The following is a 17,286-nucleotide window of genomic DNA, read 5'->3' on the forward strand; positions in this document are numbered from 1 at the left end:
CTGGAGATTGTAGAAGGTATGCCCCAAGTGGAAAACATACTTTTAAACAGTTTCTTTGTCATTGTGAGGGCATCAACCTTGCAGCAAGGGAAGGCTTTAACACATCAAATAAAAAGGAGGGTTTGGGGACTTCCCTGGGGGTCCAGTGGTAAAGAACCCGCCTTCCAATGCAGGGGATGCGGGTTTGATCTCTGGTCAGGGAACTAAGGTCCCACATGCCTCAGGGCAACTAAGCCCATGTGCCGCAACTACTGAGCCTGCGAGCCTCAGCTAGAGAGCCAGCTTGCTGCAAACTACAGAGCCCATGCGCTCTGGAGCCCACGCCCCACAACTAGAGAGCCCGATCGCCCCAACGAAAGATCCTGCATGCCGCAATGAAGATCCCACCTGCTGCAACTAAGACCCAATGCAGCCAAAAATAAAAATAAAAAAGTGGGGTTTGCCAGGGAGCAGGGAAGAGCCAAGCAGCTGTCTTGGGTTTCCCATAGCCCTGATTGTTTAATTCACAGCTATTGAATTAAACAGACACCTTAATTTCTTTCATTTAAGAGCACGCTGTTACAGGGACATCAGGATGGCAGAAATCTGACAGTGAGGGGTTAATTTTGTAGAAGCAGAATGGACTTTATCTACATGTGCCATGATCTTTACAGATTCTGTTGTGGTTGCCTTCGTAAAAGTCAGGGCATTTTCCTAATACTCGGGTTCACTCCTTTTAGTGTGAGCCTCAATTTTGATGACATGACAGATAATATTTTATGTCAGGACATATAAGATTTCTAGGAGTTTCATATCACTTCTGGAACATTTATAATATATATACTTATGTAGACATAATGTGAAGAAGGCTTAATGTTACCTTTTATTGACAATGCTTCCCATGTATTATAATATACTAAATAATCCTAAAGACTTTATCTTCTACTCAAAAACAACCAACTCTATGACAAACTTATCTATCCTTTTTTCCATTCTTTATATCTTCTATCACTGACAACATATATGCTACTTTTTACATACTGAAATGCTTCCCTTGTTATTTTAGTAATGTTAATTACATGTGTTATAATTTTTAACCCTTAAAGAAACCCTTAATCTCTAGTGAAAATCAAGGGGCAAGTAATTGATTCTTTTTGTCATACCAGTATTTCCTGATTAGCAAACTTAAGAACATATTCCATAACCTCTAAAAACATACATTTTTCTCATAGCATAATTTCTTTTTAATGTGGTACAAGATGTGTGTCTAATAAACCCAAACATCTTTAGTTTTTCTCTAAAGAAGACAAAGCAGACAAATTGAGACATGCTGAGCAATGAATGTTTCAGTATTTTTATCTAAATTGGAAATTATCTGGATATTCAATGAATTTGCATCATTTAATTTAATTTAGCAAAACTCTAAAGTTTCAAGTTACCAAAAATCTGGAGAAACTTTTTAGTTAGACATACCATAAAGCATGATCATTTTGAAAGAGTTCACCTAAAAACTTTTATCCCATTGATCTCTATTTCATCACTTATGAGAATATCATAGTACCAAGTTAATTTTTTGCTGACTAATTTTGAAGCAGAGATAACATAAACTTATTAACTTTTAGTAAACCTGGGAACAATAAAAGTACTATACTTAGTGTTGATGACCCTAAAGACATTTCTGAATTAATTAAGCTAAAAATTTAGGATTGTTTTCATTTATTAAAGATTAATTCTAGATTACATGATCCTTTAAAAATTTGGATTAGTTTTTTTGTTATTTAGAAATATTTAATTTGTAAGCACTTGCTTTTAAGTCAATTACATAGCGCTCTTTTACAAATTCATATTAATAATGTCACCTGGAGGTAGAAACTGATCACATTTATAACATATACACAAGCATACATACATCCAGATAGACATAGACAGAGCAGACAGAGATCTCATAGCTTTCCTGCTTGCATTTAAAAAGGCTTTTTTTTTTTTTTTACATTTTAGATTCTACTAATTGAGCCAAGGCTGTAGTCTCAAGTAGTGTGGGCTGTCTTTGCGTTTCAAGAGCATGATAAGAGTTATAACTTCAAGTGTTCTCCTAGGAGTACTTTTCTCTCTCAGGGTCAAAATTTTGAAAAGCTATTTTATCAAGCCAGCTGTATTTAATTGTGCATGCAAAAATCAGTTTTGGAATGTCAAAAAAAATGTTATCCTAGCCATTTTAGGGTTAGATAAGTACTTGCAAGTATTGGCTCCACACCAGTTGTAGAAGCCAGCCAGAGTTCCAGTGGGTGGCTGCCTCTCCAGGAGCTGGGAGGCTTTAGAAGCACAGCCTTCCACTTTCTCTTAGTTTCATTTTATTATAAAGTGTGAATCAAAAATTAAATTTAAATGTTCAATTTTATGCCACATTCTAAAAAGTTAGCCAGCTCAATTCACTCCAAAATTCATTCCAAGCCTTCCTGCCTGGAAATTCCCTCTAGGTCTTCTGCCTAGGAACTTCCCCCTATGGCCTCTGGATGGGAAATTTACCAGTACACACTTAAGACTTCAGGTCTTAAGATAACAGCTCAAATAAAAGTCATGCGCCATCACTTAATACAAGGAGATTCAGATATCAGGAAAAACTCACTGAATCACCTGAAAGGTGCTGTGAAGCTGGAGGAGCTCAAGGGGCAGGCCCATGCTTGATACCAAGTGCCACTCCAAAGTAGACCCCAGGTGACCTCAAATGGGTTTTTCTGATATCCTACCGACCATGTCAAATAATGTCTATGAAAATAATCAATAACCAATCAATAATAAGAATAGAAAAGAGTTTTATTTGAGCTAAACTGAGGACTAGCCCAGAAGCCTGCTTCCCAGATTACTCTGAGAAACTGCTCTGGAAAAAGCAGGGTTTTCAGCACAGTTTTACCTTGTCAGAACAAAGAACATTAAACAAGTCAGGGATACATATCTTCAAGGTTTCAAAAAACAGACCAGCGCGTACACATATAGCACATACATCCAGAATGGCCTTGGCACCTGGGAAGGGAGTCTTGTCATAAAAGGAGGACCAGCATTAGTGTCCCAGGAAGAGAAGAATTTAATCTTTATTTTTAACATGAACATGCTATACTTCTGGTCAGTGTGTCCTTTCCTTTAATAATTAAAGCAGATGTACAACATATGTGTGATAGGCCACAAACAGGCTATTTTAGTTAGCATAAAATTCATATTAACTCATGTATAAGCCAGAATGACTTCCCTATATTTCAATATGTGAAAGTTTCTTTCATCACCTTCCCCCTCTCTATCTCTCTGAGGCCTCCAGGAAAGACAGGACTAGTTCACGGTCACACGTGATGCAGGGAGTCCAGCTGTACTATTGTTTTTCTACCCTCAGTCCTGGGCATAATTTTGTATACTATCCGTGCACGTTCACTGACCAGGTGTCCATTCAGATCTTTCCCAATTTTTAAAAAATATGGAATGTTTCATGAATTTGCATTTCATTTTTACTCAGGGTTCATGGTAATTTTCTCTGTATTGTTCCGACTTTTAGTATATGTGCTGCAGAAGCAAACACTTTTCCTAGTTTTAATGGGGTTGTTTGTGTTAGAGTTGTGTGTGTGTGTGTGTGTGTGTGTGTGTGTCTATAGTTTTATTGAAGTATAGTTGATTTACAATGTTGTGTTCATTTCTGCTGTACAGTAAAGTGATTCAGTTTACATATACATATTCTTTTTCATATTATTTTCCATTATGGTTTATCCCAGGATATTGACTATAGTTCCCTGTGCTATACAGTAGGACCTTGTTGTTTATCCATCCTACATATAATAGTTTGCATCTGCTAAACTCAAACTCCCAATCCTTCCTTCCCCCAACCCCACATGCCCTTGCCAACCACAGGTCTGTTTTCTATAACTTTGTGTATGTTTCTGTTTCATTGATATGTTCATTTGTGTCATATTTTAGATTCCACATATAAGAGATATCATATGGTATTTGTCTTTCTCTTTCTGACTTCACTTAGTATGATCTCTAGATCCATCCATGTTGCTGCAAATGGCATTATTTCATTCTTTCTTATAACATATGTAAAGTGATTCATTATATATATGTCACATCTTCTTTATCCATTCATCTGTCGATGGACATTTAGGTTTCCATGTCTTGGCTGTTGTAAATAGTGCTGCTATGCACCCCTATGAACATAGGGGTGCATGTATCTTTTTAAAGTATAGTTTTTTGGATATATGCCCAGAAGTGGGATTGCTGGATCACATGGAAACTCTCTTTTTAGTTTTTTGAGGAAGCTCCATACTATTTTCCATAGTGGCTGCACCAATTTACATTCTCACCAACAATACAGAAGGGTTCCCTTTTCTCCACACCCTCTCCAGCATTAGTTATTTGTAGACTTTTTGATGATGGCCATTCTGACTGGTATGAGGTAGTACTCATGATAGTTTTGATTTGCATTTCTCTAATAATCAATGATGATGAGCATCTTTTCATGTGCCTATTGGCCATCTGTATGTGTGGAGATACGTCTATTTAGGTCTTCTGCCCATTTTTCTATTGGGTTGTTTGTTTGTTTGCTGTTATTGAATTGTATGAGCTGTTTGTATATTTTGAAAATTAAGCCCTCATCGATCACATCATTTGCAATTATTTTCTCTTGGTTTGTAGGTTGTCCTTTCAGTTTGTTTATGGTTTCCTTTGATGTCCAAAAGCTTATAAATTTGATTATTTCCCATTTGTTTATTTTTGCTTTTATTTCTATTGCCTTGGGAGACTGACCTAAGAAAACATGGGTAAAATTTATGTCAGAGAATGTTTTGTCTATGTCCTCTTCTAGGAGCTTTATGGTATCGTGTCATATATTTAAGTCTTTAAGCCATTTTGAGTTTATTTTTGTGTATGGTGTGAGGGTGTGTTCTAACTGCATTGATTTGCATGCAGCTGTCTAAATTTCCCAGCACCACTTGCTGAAGAGACTTTTTCCCATTTTATATTCTTGCATCCTTTGTCAAAGATTAATTGACCATAGGTGTCTGGGTTTATTTCTGAGCTCTCTATTCTGTTCCATTGATCTGTATGTCTTTTGTTGTGCTGATACCACACCATTTCAATTACTGTAGCTTTGTAGTATAGTTTGGGGTCTGGGAAGGTTATGCCTCCTGCTTTGTTCTTTTTCCTCAGAATTACTTTGGCAATTCTGGGTCTTTTATGGTTCCATATAGATTTTAGAATTATTTGTTTTAGTTCTGTGAAAAATGTTGTGTAATCTGATAGGGATTGCATTAAATCTGTAGACTGCTTTGGATAGTATAGCCATATTAACAATATTAATTCTTCCAATCCAAGAGCATGGGATATCTTCCATTTCTTTGAATTATCTTCAGTTTTCTTTATTAATGTGTTATAGTTCTCAGCATATGTCTTTCACCTCCTTGGTCAATTCCTATTTATTTATTTGTTTGTTTGTTTAATTTTCAAAGGGATTGTTTGTTTACATTCCCTTTCTGATATTTCATTGTTAGTGCAAAGGAATGCAACCGATTTCTGTATGTTAATCTTGTATCCTGCTACCTTGCTGAATTCGTTTATCAGTTTTAATATTTTTTTTTGTGGAGTCTTTAGGATTTTCTATATATAGTATCATGTCATCTGTACATACTGACAATTTTACCTCTTTCCTACCATTTTGAATACCTTTTATTTATTTTTTTTCTTGTCTGATTACTGTGGCTAGAACTTCCAGTACAATGTTGAATAGAAGTGGTGAGAGTGGGTATCCTTTTCTTCTTCCAGATATTACGTGGTAGGCTTTCAGCTTTTCACTGTTGAGTATTATATTGGCTGTGAGTTTGTCATAAACACCATTTATTATGTTGAGAAATGTTGCCTCTATACCCACTTTGGTAAGAGTTTTTATCATGAATGGATGTTGAATTTTATCAGATGCCTTTATTCTGCATCTATTGAGATGATCATTGGTTTTGTCTTTTCTTTTGTTGATGTGGTGTATCACATTGATTGATTTCCATATGTTGAACCATGCTTGTGACCCTGGGATGAATCCAACTTGGTCATGGTGTACAATCTTTTTTATGTGTTGTTGGACTCAGTTTGCTAATATTTTATTGAGAGTTTTTGCATCTATAGTCATTAAAGATATTGGCCTGTAATTTCTTTTCTTGATACTGTCTTTGATTTTGGTATCAGGGTGATGCTAGCTTCATAGAATGTCTTTAGGAGTGTTCCTTCCTGTTCAATCTTTTGGGAGAGTTTGACAACAATCAGTATAAGTTCTTCTTTGTATGTTTGGTAGAACTCACCTGTGAAGCCATCCGGTCCTAGACTTTTTTTGTAGGGTTTTTGTTTTTTTGTTTTTCAGATTCTATTTCATTTCTAGTGATTGGTCTGTTGAAGTTATCTGTTTCTTCTTGATTCAGTTTTGGTGGGTTGTGTGTTTCTAGAAACTTGTCCATTTCTCTAGGTTGCAAATTTTTTGGCATATAATTGTTGATAGTATTCTCTTGCGCTTTGTTTTGTATTTCTGGGGTATCAGTTGTGATTCCTCCTCTTTCATTTCTTATTTTGTTTATTTGGGTCTTCTCTCTCATCTTCTTGGTGAGACTGGCCAGAGGTTTGTCAATTTTTTTTTTTTTTAAACATCTTTATTGAAGTATAATTGCTTTACAATGGTGTGCTAGCTTCTGCTTTACAACAAAGTGAATCAGTTACACATATACATATGTTGCCATATCTCTTCCCTCTTGCATCTCCCTCCCTCCCACCCTCCCTATCCCACCCCTCTAGGTGGTCACAAAGCACCGAGCTGATCTCCCTGTGCTATGCGGCTGCTTCCCACTAGTTATCTATTTTACATTTGGTAGTGTATATATGTCCATGACACTCTCTCACCCTGTCACATCTCACCCCTCCCCCTCCCCATATCCTCAAGTCCATTCTCTAGTAGGTCTGTGTCTTTATTCCCATCTTGCCACTAGGTTCTTCATGACCTCTTTTTTTTTTTTTTCCCTTAGATTCCATATATATGTGTTAGCATACTGTATTTGTTTTTCTCTTTCTGACTTACTTCACTCTGTATGACAGACTCTAACTCCATCCACCTCATTACAAACACCTCCATTTCATTTCTTTTTATGGCTGAGTAATATTCCATTGTATATATGTGCCACATCTTCTTTATCCATTCATCCAATGATGGACACCTAGGTTGCTTCCATGTCCTGGCTATTGTAAACAGAGCTGCAATGAATATTTTGGTACATGACTCTTTCTGAATTATGGTTTTCTCAGGGTATATGCCCAGTAGTGGGATTGCTGGGTCATATGGTAGTTCTATTTTTAGTTTTTTAAGGAACCTCCATACTGTTCTCCATAGTGGCTGTATCAATTTACATTCCCACCAACAGTGCAAGAGTGTTCCCTTTTCTCCACACCCTCTCCAGCATTTATTGTTTCTAGATTTTTTGATGATGGCCATTCTGACCGGTGTGAGATGATACCTCATTGTAGTTTTGATTTGCATTTCTCTAATGATTAATGATGTTGAGCATTCTTTCATGTGTCTGTTGGCAATCTGTATCTCTTCTTTGGAGAAATGTCTATTTAGGTCTTCTGCCCATTTTTGGATTGGGTTGTTTGTTTTTTTGTTATTGAGCTGCATGAGCTGCTTGTAAATCTTGGAGATTAATCCTTTGTCCGTTGCTTCATTTGCAAATATTTTCTCCCATTCTGAGGGTTGTCTTTTGGTCTTGTTTATGGTTTCCTTTGCTGTGCAAAAGCTTTTAAGTTTCATTAGGTCCCATTTGTTTATTTGTGTTTTTATTTCCATTTCTCTAGGACCTGGGTCAAAAAGGATCTTGCTGTGACTTATGTCATACAGTGTTCTGCCTATGTTTTCCTCTAAGAGTTTGATAGTGTCTGGCCTTACACTTAGGTCTTTAATCCATTTTGAGTTTATTTTTGTGTATGGTGTTAGGGAGTCTTCTAATTTCATACTTTTACATGTACCTGTCCAATTTTCCCAGCACCACTTATTGAAGAGGCTGTCTTTTCTCCACTGTATATGCTTGCCTCCTTTATCAAAGATAAGGTGACCATATGTGCGTGGGCTTATCTCTGGGCTTTCTATCCTGTTCCATTGATCTATATTTCTGTTTTTGTGCCAGTACCAAACTGTCTTGATTACTGTAGCTTTGTAATATAGTCTGAAGTCAGGGAGCCTGATTCCTCCAGCTCCATTTTTCGTTCTCAAGATTGCTTTGGCTATTCGGGGTCTTTTGTGTTTCCATACAAATTGTGAAATTTTTTGTTCTAGTTCTGTGAAAAATGCCAGTGGTAGTTTGATAGGGATTGCATTGAATCTGTAGATTGCTTTGGGTAGCAGAGTCATTTTCACAATGTTGATTCTTCCAATCCAAGAACATGGTATATCTCTCCATCTATTTGTATCATCTTTAATTTCTTTCATCAGTGTCCTATAATTTTCTGCATACAGGTCTTTTGTCTCCTTAGGTAGGTTTATTCCTAGGTATTTTATTCTTTTTGTTGCAATGGTAAACGGGAGTGTTTTCTTAATTTCACTTTCAGATTTTTCATCATTAGTATACAGGAATGCAAGAGATTTCTGTGCATTAATTTTGTATCCTGCTACTTTACCAAATTCATTGATTAGCTCTAGTAGTTTTCTGGTAGCATCTTTTGGATTCTCTATGTATAGTATCATGTCATCTGCAAACAGTGACAGCTTTACTTCTTCTTTTCCGATTTGGATTCCTTTTATTTCTTTTTCGTCTCTGATTGCTGTGGCTAACACTTCCAAAACTATGTTGAATAATAGTGGTGAGAGTGGGCAACCTTGTCTTGTTCCTGATCTTAGTGGAAATGGTTTCAGTTTTTCACCATTGAGGACAATGTTGGCTGTGGGTTTGTCATATACGGCCTTTATTATGTTGAGGAAAGTTCCCTCTATGCCTACTTTCTGCAGGACTTTTATCATAAATGGGTGTTGAATTTTGTCGAAAGCTTTCTCTGCATCTATTGAGATGATCATATGGTTTTTCTCCTTCAATTTGTTAATATGATGTATCACGTTGATTGATTTGCGTATATTGAAGAATCCTTGCATTCCTGGAATAAACCCCACTTGATCATGGTGTATGATCCTTTTAATGTGCTGTTGGATTCTGTTTGCTAGTATTTTGTTGAGGATTTTTGCATCTATGTTCATCAGTGATATTGGCCTGTAGTTTTCTTTCTTTGTGACATCTTTGCCTGGTTTTGATATCAGGGTGATGGTGGCCTCGTAGAATGAGTTGGGGAGTGTTCCTCCCTCTGCAATATTTTGGAAGAGTTTGAGAAGGATAGGTGTTAGCTCTTCTCTAAATGTTTGATAGAATTCGCCTGTGAAGCCATCTGGTCCTGGGCTTTTGTGTGTTGGAAGATTTTTAATCACAGTTTCAATTTCAGTGCTTGTGATTGGTCTGTTCATATTTTCTATTTCTTCCTGGTTCAGTCTCGGCAGGTTGTGCATTTCTAAGAATCTGTCCATTTCTTCCAGGTTGTCCATTTTATTAGCATAGAGTTGCTTGTAGTAATCTCTTATGATCGTTTGTATTTCTGCAGTGTCAGTGGTTACTTCTCCTTTTTCATTTCTAATTCTATTAATTTGAGTCTTCTCCTTTTTTCTCTTGATGAGTCTGGCTAATGTTTTATCAATTTTGTTTACCTTCTCAAAGAACCAGCTTTTAGTTTCATTGATTTTTGCTATTGTTTCCTTCATTTCTTTTTCATTTATTTCTGATCTGATCTTTATGATTTCTTTCCTTCTGCTAGCTTTGGGGTTTTTTTTTTGTTCTTCTTTCTCTAATTGCTTTAGGTGCAAGGTTAGGTTGTTTATTCGAGATGTTTCCTGTTTCTTGCTGTAGGCTTGTATTGCTATAAACTTCCCTCTTAGAACTGTTTTTGCTGCATCCCATAGGTTTTGGATCGTCGTGTCTCCATTGTCATTTGTTTCTAGGTATTTTTTGATTTCCCCTTTGATTTCTTCAGTGATCACTTCGTTATTAAGTAGTGTATTGTGTAGCCTCCATGTGTTTGTATTTTTTACAGATCTTTTCCTGTAATTGATATCTAGTCTCATAGCGTTGTGGTCGGAAAAGATACTTGATATGATTTCAATTTTTTTAAATTTACCAAGGCTTGATTTGTGACCCAAGATATGATCTATCCTGGAGAATGTTCCATGAGCACTTGAGAAAAATGTGTTCTGTTGTTTTTGGGTGGAATGTCCTATAAATATCAATTAAGTCCATCTTGTTTAATGTATCATTTAAAGCTTGTGTTTCCTTATTTATTTTCATTTTGGATGATCTGTCCATTGGTGAAAGTGGGGTGTTAAAGTCCCCTACTATGATTGTGTTACTGTCGATTTCCCCTTTTATGGCTGTTAGTACTTGCCTTATGTATTGAGGTGCTCCTATGTTGGGTGCATAAATATTTACAATTGTTATACCTTCCTCTTGGATCGATCCCTTGATCATTATATAGTGTCCGTCTTTGTCTCTTGTAATTGTCTTTATTTTAAAGTCTATTTTGTCTGATATGAGAATTGCTACTCCAGCTTTCTTTTGATTTCCATTTGCATGGAATATCTTTTTCCATCCCCTCACTTTCAGTCTGTATGTGTCTCTAGGTCTGAAGTGGGTCTCTTGTAGACAGCATATATATGGGTCTTGTTTTTGTATCCATTCAGCCAGTCTGTGTCTTTTGGTGGGAGCATTTAATCCATTTACATTTAAGGTAATTATCGATATGTATGTTCCTATTCCCATTTTCTTAAATGTTTTGGGTTTGTTATTGTAGGTGTTTTCCTTCTCTTGTGTTTCTTGCCTAGAGAAGTTCCTTTAGCATTTGTTGTAAAGCTGGTTTGGTGGTGCTGAACTCTCTCAGCTTTTGCTTGTCTGTAAAGGTTTTAATTTCTCCATCAAATCTGAATGAGATCCTTGCTGGGTAGAGTAATCTTGGTTGTAGGTTTTTCTCCTTCATCACTTTAAGTATATCCTGCCACTCCCTTCTGGCTTGCAGCGTTTCTGCTGAAAGATCAGCTGTTAACCTTATGGGGATGCCCTTGTGTGTTATCTGTTGTTTTTCCCTTGCTGCTTTTAATATGTTTTCTTTATATTTAATTTTTGATAGTTTGATTAATATGTGTCTTGGTGTGTTTCTCCTTGGATTTATCCTGTATGGGACTCTCTGTGCTTCCAGGACTTGATTAACTATTTCCTTTCCCATATTAGGGAAGTTTTCAACTATAATCTCTTCAAATATTTTCTCAGTCCCTTTCTTTTTCTCTTCTTCTTCTGGGACCCCTATAATTCGAATGTTGGTGCGTTTAATGTTGTCCCAGAGGTCTCTGAGACTGTCCTCAGTTCTTTTCATTCTTTTTTCTTTATTCTGGTCTGCAGTAGTTATTTCCACCATTTTATCTTCCAGGTCACTTATCCGTTCTTCTGCCTCAGTTATTCTGCTATTGATCCCATCTAGAGTATTTTTAATTTCATTTATTGTGCTTGTCATCGTTTCTTGGTTCCTCTTTAGTTCTTCTATGTCCTTGTTAAATGTTTCTTGCATTTTGTCTATTCTATTTCCAAGACTTTGGATCATCCTTACTATCATTATTCTGAATTCTTTTTCAGGTAGACTACCTATTTCCTCTTCATTTGTTAGGTCTGGTGTGTTTTGACCCTGCTCCTTCATCTGCTGTGTGTTTTTCTGTCTTCTCATTTTGCTTATCTTACTGTGTTTGGGGTCTCCTTTTCACAGGCTGCAGGTTCGTAGTTCCCGTTGTTTTTGGTATCTGTCCCCAGTGGCTAAGGTTGGTTCAGTGGGTTGTGTAGGTTTCCTGGTGGAGGGAACTAGTGCCTGTGTTCTGGTGGATGAGGCTGGATGTTGTCTTTCTGGTGGGCTCGTCCACGTCTGGTGGTGTGTTTTGGGGTGTCTGTGGCTTTATTATGATTTTAGGCAGCCTCTCTGTTAATGGATGGGACTGTGTTCCTCTCTTGCTAGTTGTTTGGCATAGGGTGTCCAGCACTGTAGCTTGCTGGTCGTTGAGTGAAGCTGGGTCTTGATGTTGAGATGGAGATCTGTGAGAGATTTTCGCCGTTTGGTATTACGTGGAGCTGGGAGGTCTCTTGTGGACCAGTGTCCTGACGTTGGCTCTCCCACCTCAGAGGCACAGCCCTGATGCCTGGCTGGAGCACCAAGAGCCTTTCATCCACACGGCTCAGAATAAAAGGGAGAAAAAATGGAAAGAAAGAAAAAAGAGGATAAAATAAAATAAAATAAAGCAATTATAATAAAAAATAAGAAAAAAAATTATTAAGAGTAAATTTATTAAGAAAAAAAAATTTTTTTTTAATTTTTAAAAATAGATTTATTAATTTGTTATACTAAAAATAAGAAAAAAATTATTTAGAAAAAATTTATTAAGAAAAAAAAATTTTTAAGTTTTTAAAATAAAAAATATGAAAAAACTTATTAAAAATTTTTTTAAAAATAGAAAATAAGGAAAAAATTATTAAGAAAACATTTATTAGGGAAAAAAAAATTTTTAAGCCAAAAAAAAAAAAAAAAAAAAAAGGACGGACCTAACCCTAGGACTAACGGTGAGAGCAAAGCTATACAGACAAAATCTCACCCAGAAGCATACACATCTACACTCACAAAAAAAAGGAAAAGGGGAAAAGTTAATATATCCTGCTCCCAAAGTCCATCTCCTAAATTTGGGATGATTCGTTGTCTATTCAGGTATTCAACAGATGCAGGCACATCAAGTTGTTTGTGGAGCTTTAATCCGCTGCTTCTGAGGCTGCTGGGAGAGATTTCCCTTTCTCTTCTTTGTTCGTACAGCTCCCGGGGTTCAGCTTTGGATTTGGACCCGCCTCTGCATGTAGGTCCCCTGAGGGCGTCTGTTCCCCGCCCAGACAGAACGGGGTTAAAGGAGCAGCTGATTCGGGGGCTCTGGCTCAGTCAGGCCGGGGGGAGGGAGCGGTACGGAGGAGGCGGGGCGAGCCTGCGGCGGCAGAAGCCGGCGTGACGTTGCAGCAGCCTGAGGCGCGCCGTGCGCTCTCCCGGGGATGTTGTCCCCGGATTACGGGAGCCTGGCCGTGGCGGGCTGCACAGGCTCCCGGGAGGGGCGGTGTGGAGAATGACCTGTGCTCGCCCACAGGCTGTTTGGTGGCGGCAGCAGCAGCCTTAGCGTCTCATGCCCGTCTCTGGGGTCCGCGCTGATAGCCGCGGCTCGCGCCCGTCTCTGGAGTTCGTTTAAGTGGCGCTCTGAATCCCCTCTCCTTGCACGCCGCGAAACAAAGAGGCAAGAAAAATTCTCTTGCCTCTTTGGCAGCTGCAGTCTTTTTCCCGGACTCCCTCCCGGCTAGCACCGAAGCCCGAGCCCCAGCTCCCAGGCCCCGCCCACCCCGGCGGCTGAGCAGACAAGCCTCTCGGGCTGGTGAGTGCTGGTCGGCACCGCTCCTCTGTGCGGGAATCTCCGCTTTGCCCTCCGCACCACTGTGGCTGCGCTCTCCTCCGTGGCTCCGAAGCTTCCCCCCTCTTCTACCCGCAGTCTCTGCCCACGAAGGGGCTTCCTAGTGTGTGGAAACCTTTCCTCCTTCACAGCTCCCTCCCACTGGTGCAGGTCCCGTCCCTATTCTTTTGTCTCTGTTATTTCTTTTTTCTTTTGCCCTACCCAAGTACGTGGGGATTTTCTTGCCTTTTGGGAGGTCTGACGTCTTCTGCCAGCGTTCAGTGGGTGTTCTGTAGGAGCAGTTCCACGTGTAGATGTATTTCTCATGTATCTGTGGGGAGGAAGGTGATCTCCGCGTCTTACTCTTCCGCCATCTTGCCCCTCCCTCTGTCAATATTTTTTACCCTTTCAAAGAAAGCTCTTGATTTTATTGATTTTTTTCTGTTGTTTCTTTTTGATCTCTATTTTATTTCCTCTCTGATATTTATTTTTTCCTTCCATCTGCTGACTTTAGGTTTGTTTTTTTTTTTGTCTGATTTCTTCCTCAAAAACCTAAGATGCCATTTTGCAGACTCACTAATAGGTTTTTTTTTTTAATTTTTAAAAAAATTTATTTATTTTATTTTTGGCTGTGTTGGGTCTTCGTTTCTGTGTGGGCTTTCTCCAGTTGCAGGGAGCGGGGGCCACTCTTCATTGTGGTGTGCAGGCCTCTCACTGTCATGGCCTGTCTTGTTGCAGAGCAAAGGCTCCAGACGCGCAAGCTCAGTAGTTGTGGATCACAGGCCCAGTTGCTCCGCGGCACGTGGGATCCTCCCAGACCAGGGCTCGAACCCGTGTCCCCTGCATTGGCAGGCAGACTCTCAACCACTGCACCACCAGGGAAGCCCACTAATAGGTTTTTAATATGATTTTTAAATTTTTATTTATTTATTTTTGGCTGCGTTGGGTCTTCCTTGCTGTGTGCGTGCTTTCTCTAGTTGCGGCTTGCGGGAGCTACTCTTCGTTGCGGTGCATGGGCTTCTCATTGCGGTGGCTTCTCTTGTTGCGGAACACGGGCTCTAGGCATGTGGGCTTCAGTAGTTGTGGCTCGCGGGCTCTAGAGTGCAGGCTCAGTAGTTGTGGTACATGGGCTTCGTTGCTCTGCAGCATGTGGGATCTTCCTGGACCAGGGCTTGAAACTGTGTCCCCTGCATTGGCAGGTGGATTCTTAACCACTGAGCCACCAGGGAAGCCCTGACTTTAGGTTTTGTTTGTTCTTCTTTTTCTAACTCTTTTAGGTGGTGGATTAGGCTGTTTATTTGAGATATTTCTTGTTTCTTGAAGAAAGCCTGTGTTGCTATGAACTTCCCTCTAAGAACTACTTTTGCTGCATCCTGTAGATTTTTTATGGTCGTGTTTTCATTGTCATTTCTCTCAAGCTTATTTTAAAATTTCTTCTTGATTTCATCATTGATCCATTGGTTTTTTAATAGCATGTTTAGTCTCCATGTCATCATTTTTTTTCTTGTTTCTTTTTCCATGGTTGTTTTCTAGTTTCATAACATTGTGGTCAGAAAAGATGTTTGAAAAAGTTTCTATCCTCTTAAATTTGTTGAGGCTTGTTTTGTGCCCTAGTATGTGGTCAGTTCTAGAGAATGTTCCCTGTACACTCAAAAAGAATGTGTATTCTAATTTTTTGGGATGTAATGTCCTGAAAATACCAATTAAGTATAATACCAATTAAGAAAATACCAATTAAGTATAACCAATAACCAATTAAGTATTGTTCTATTGTATCATTTAGGATCTCCATTGCCTTATTGATTTTCCATCTTGAAGATCTGTCCGTTGATGAGGGCGGGGAGTTAAATTCTCCTACTATTATTGTATTATTGTCAGTTTCTCCCTTTATGTCTGTTAGTACTTTTTTTATGTATTTGGGTGCTCCTATACTGGGTGCATATATATTGACAGACGTAATATCCTCTTCTTGTATTGTTCTTATCATTATATAATGACCTTCTTTATCTTTCTTTTTAGTCTTTGTTTTAAAGTCTATATTGTCTCATATGAGTACTGTGACTTCTACTTTCTTCTCATTTCCATTTGTATGAAATATCTTTTTCCATCTCCTCACTTTCAATCTATGTGTATCCTTTGTGCTGAAGTGGGTCTCTTGAAGGCAGCATATTGTATGCTCTTGTTTCTCTATCCAATCTGCCACTCTATGTCTTTTGATAGGAACACCTAGTCCTTTGACATTTAAGGTAATTATTGATAGTGTTTTCCCATTTATTTTATATTTCTTCTTTGTCCCTTTTCTTTTTTCTTTTTTTCCGTTTATGGTTTGATGGTTTTCTTTTGTATTAGCCTTGTGTTCTCTTCTTTTGGGTTTTTGTGAATCTATTGTATGATTTTGATTTGATGTTACCCTGTTTTTCAAGTATGTTAACTCCTTCCTGTATCTACATGCCTTAGATTGGTAGTCGTATAGTATCAAACACATTCTGGGGGAAAGCTTTCTCTGCATTGATTGAGATGATCATATGGTTTTTCTCCTTCAATTTGTTAATATGATGTATCACATTGATTGATTTGCGTATATTGAAGAATCCTTGCATTCCTGGGATAAACCGCACTTGATCATGGTGTATGATCCTTTTAATGTGCTGTTGGATTCTGTTTGCTAGTATTTTGTTGAGGATTTTTGCATCTATGTTCATCAGTGATATTGGCCTGTAGTTTTCTTTCTTTGTGACATCTTTGTCTGGTTTTGGTATCAGGGTGATGGTGGCCTCATAGAATGAGTTTGGGAGTGTTCCTCCCTCTGCAATATTGTGGAAGAGTTTGAGAAGGATAGGTGTTAGCTCTTCTCTAAATGTTTGATAGAATTCGCCTGTGAAGCCATCTGGTCCTGGGCTTTTGTGTGTTGGAAGATTTTTAATCACAGTTTCAATTTCAGTGCTTGTGATTGGTCTGTTTATATTTTCTATTTCTTCCTGGTTTAGTCTTGGAAGGTTGTGCTTTTGTAAGAATTTGTCCATTTCTTCCAGGTTGTCCATTTTATTGGCATAGTGTTGCTTGTAGTAATCTCTCATGATCCTTTGTATTTCTGCAGTGTCAGTTGTTACTTCTCCTTTTTCATTTCTAATTCTATTGATTTGAGTCTTCTCCCTTTTTCTCTTGATGAGTCTGGCTAATGTTTTATCAATTTTGTTTACCTTCTCAAAGAACCAGCTTTTAGTTCTGTTGACCTTTGCTATTGTTTCCTTCATTTCTTTTTCATTTATTTCTGATCTGATCTTTATGATTTCTTGCCTTCTGCTAGATTTGGGGTTTTTTTGTTCTTCTTTCTCTAATTGCTTTAGGTGCAAGGTTAGGTTGTTTATTTGAGATGTTTCCTGTTTCTTGATGTAGGCTTGTATTGCTATAAACTTCCCTCTTAGAACTGCTTTTGCTGCATCCCATAGGTTTTGGGTCATTGTGTCTCCATTGTCATTTGTTTCTAGGTATTTTTTGATTTCTTCAGTGATCACTTCCTTATTAAGTAGTGTATTGTGTAGCCTCCATGTGTTTGTGTTTTTTACAGATCTTTTCCTGTAATTGATATCTAGTCTCATAGCATTGTGGTCGGAAAAGATACTTGATACGATTTCAATTTTCTTAAATTTACCAAGGCTTGATTTGTGACCCAAGATATGATCTATCCTGGAGAATGTTCCATGAGCACTTGAAAAACATGTGTATTCTGTTGTTTTTGGGTGGAATGTCCTATAAATATCAAT

At 38.1% G+C, this 17,286-nt stretch overlaps 1 non-coding gene across 1 annotated transcript; it reads right to left on the reverse strand.

The window, feature by feature from the left end:
* Positions 1-3,436: 3,436 nt before the first annotated feature.
* Positions 3,437-3,544, reverse strand: LOC133094230 (U6 spliceosomal RNA). Its single transcript, XR_009701441.1, has one exon. It is a non-coding gene; the product is annotated as a U6 spliceosomal RNA (small nuclear RNA).
* Positions 3,545-17,286: the final 13,742 nt, after the last annotated feature.

The sequence above is a fragment of the Eubalaena glacialis genome, chromosome 6 (assembly GCF_028564815.1).
Source record: "Eubalaena glacialis isolate mEubGla1 chromosome 6, mEubGla1.1.hap2.+ XY, whole genome shotgun sequence".
In the NCBI taxonomy this organism is placed as follows: domain Eukaryota; kingdom Metazoa; phylum Chordata; class Mammalia; order Artiodactyla; family Balaenidae; genus Eubalaena; species Eubalaena glacialis.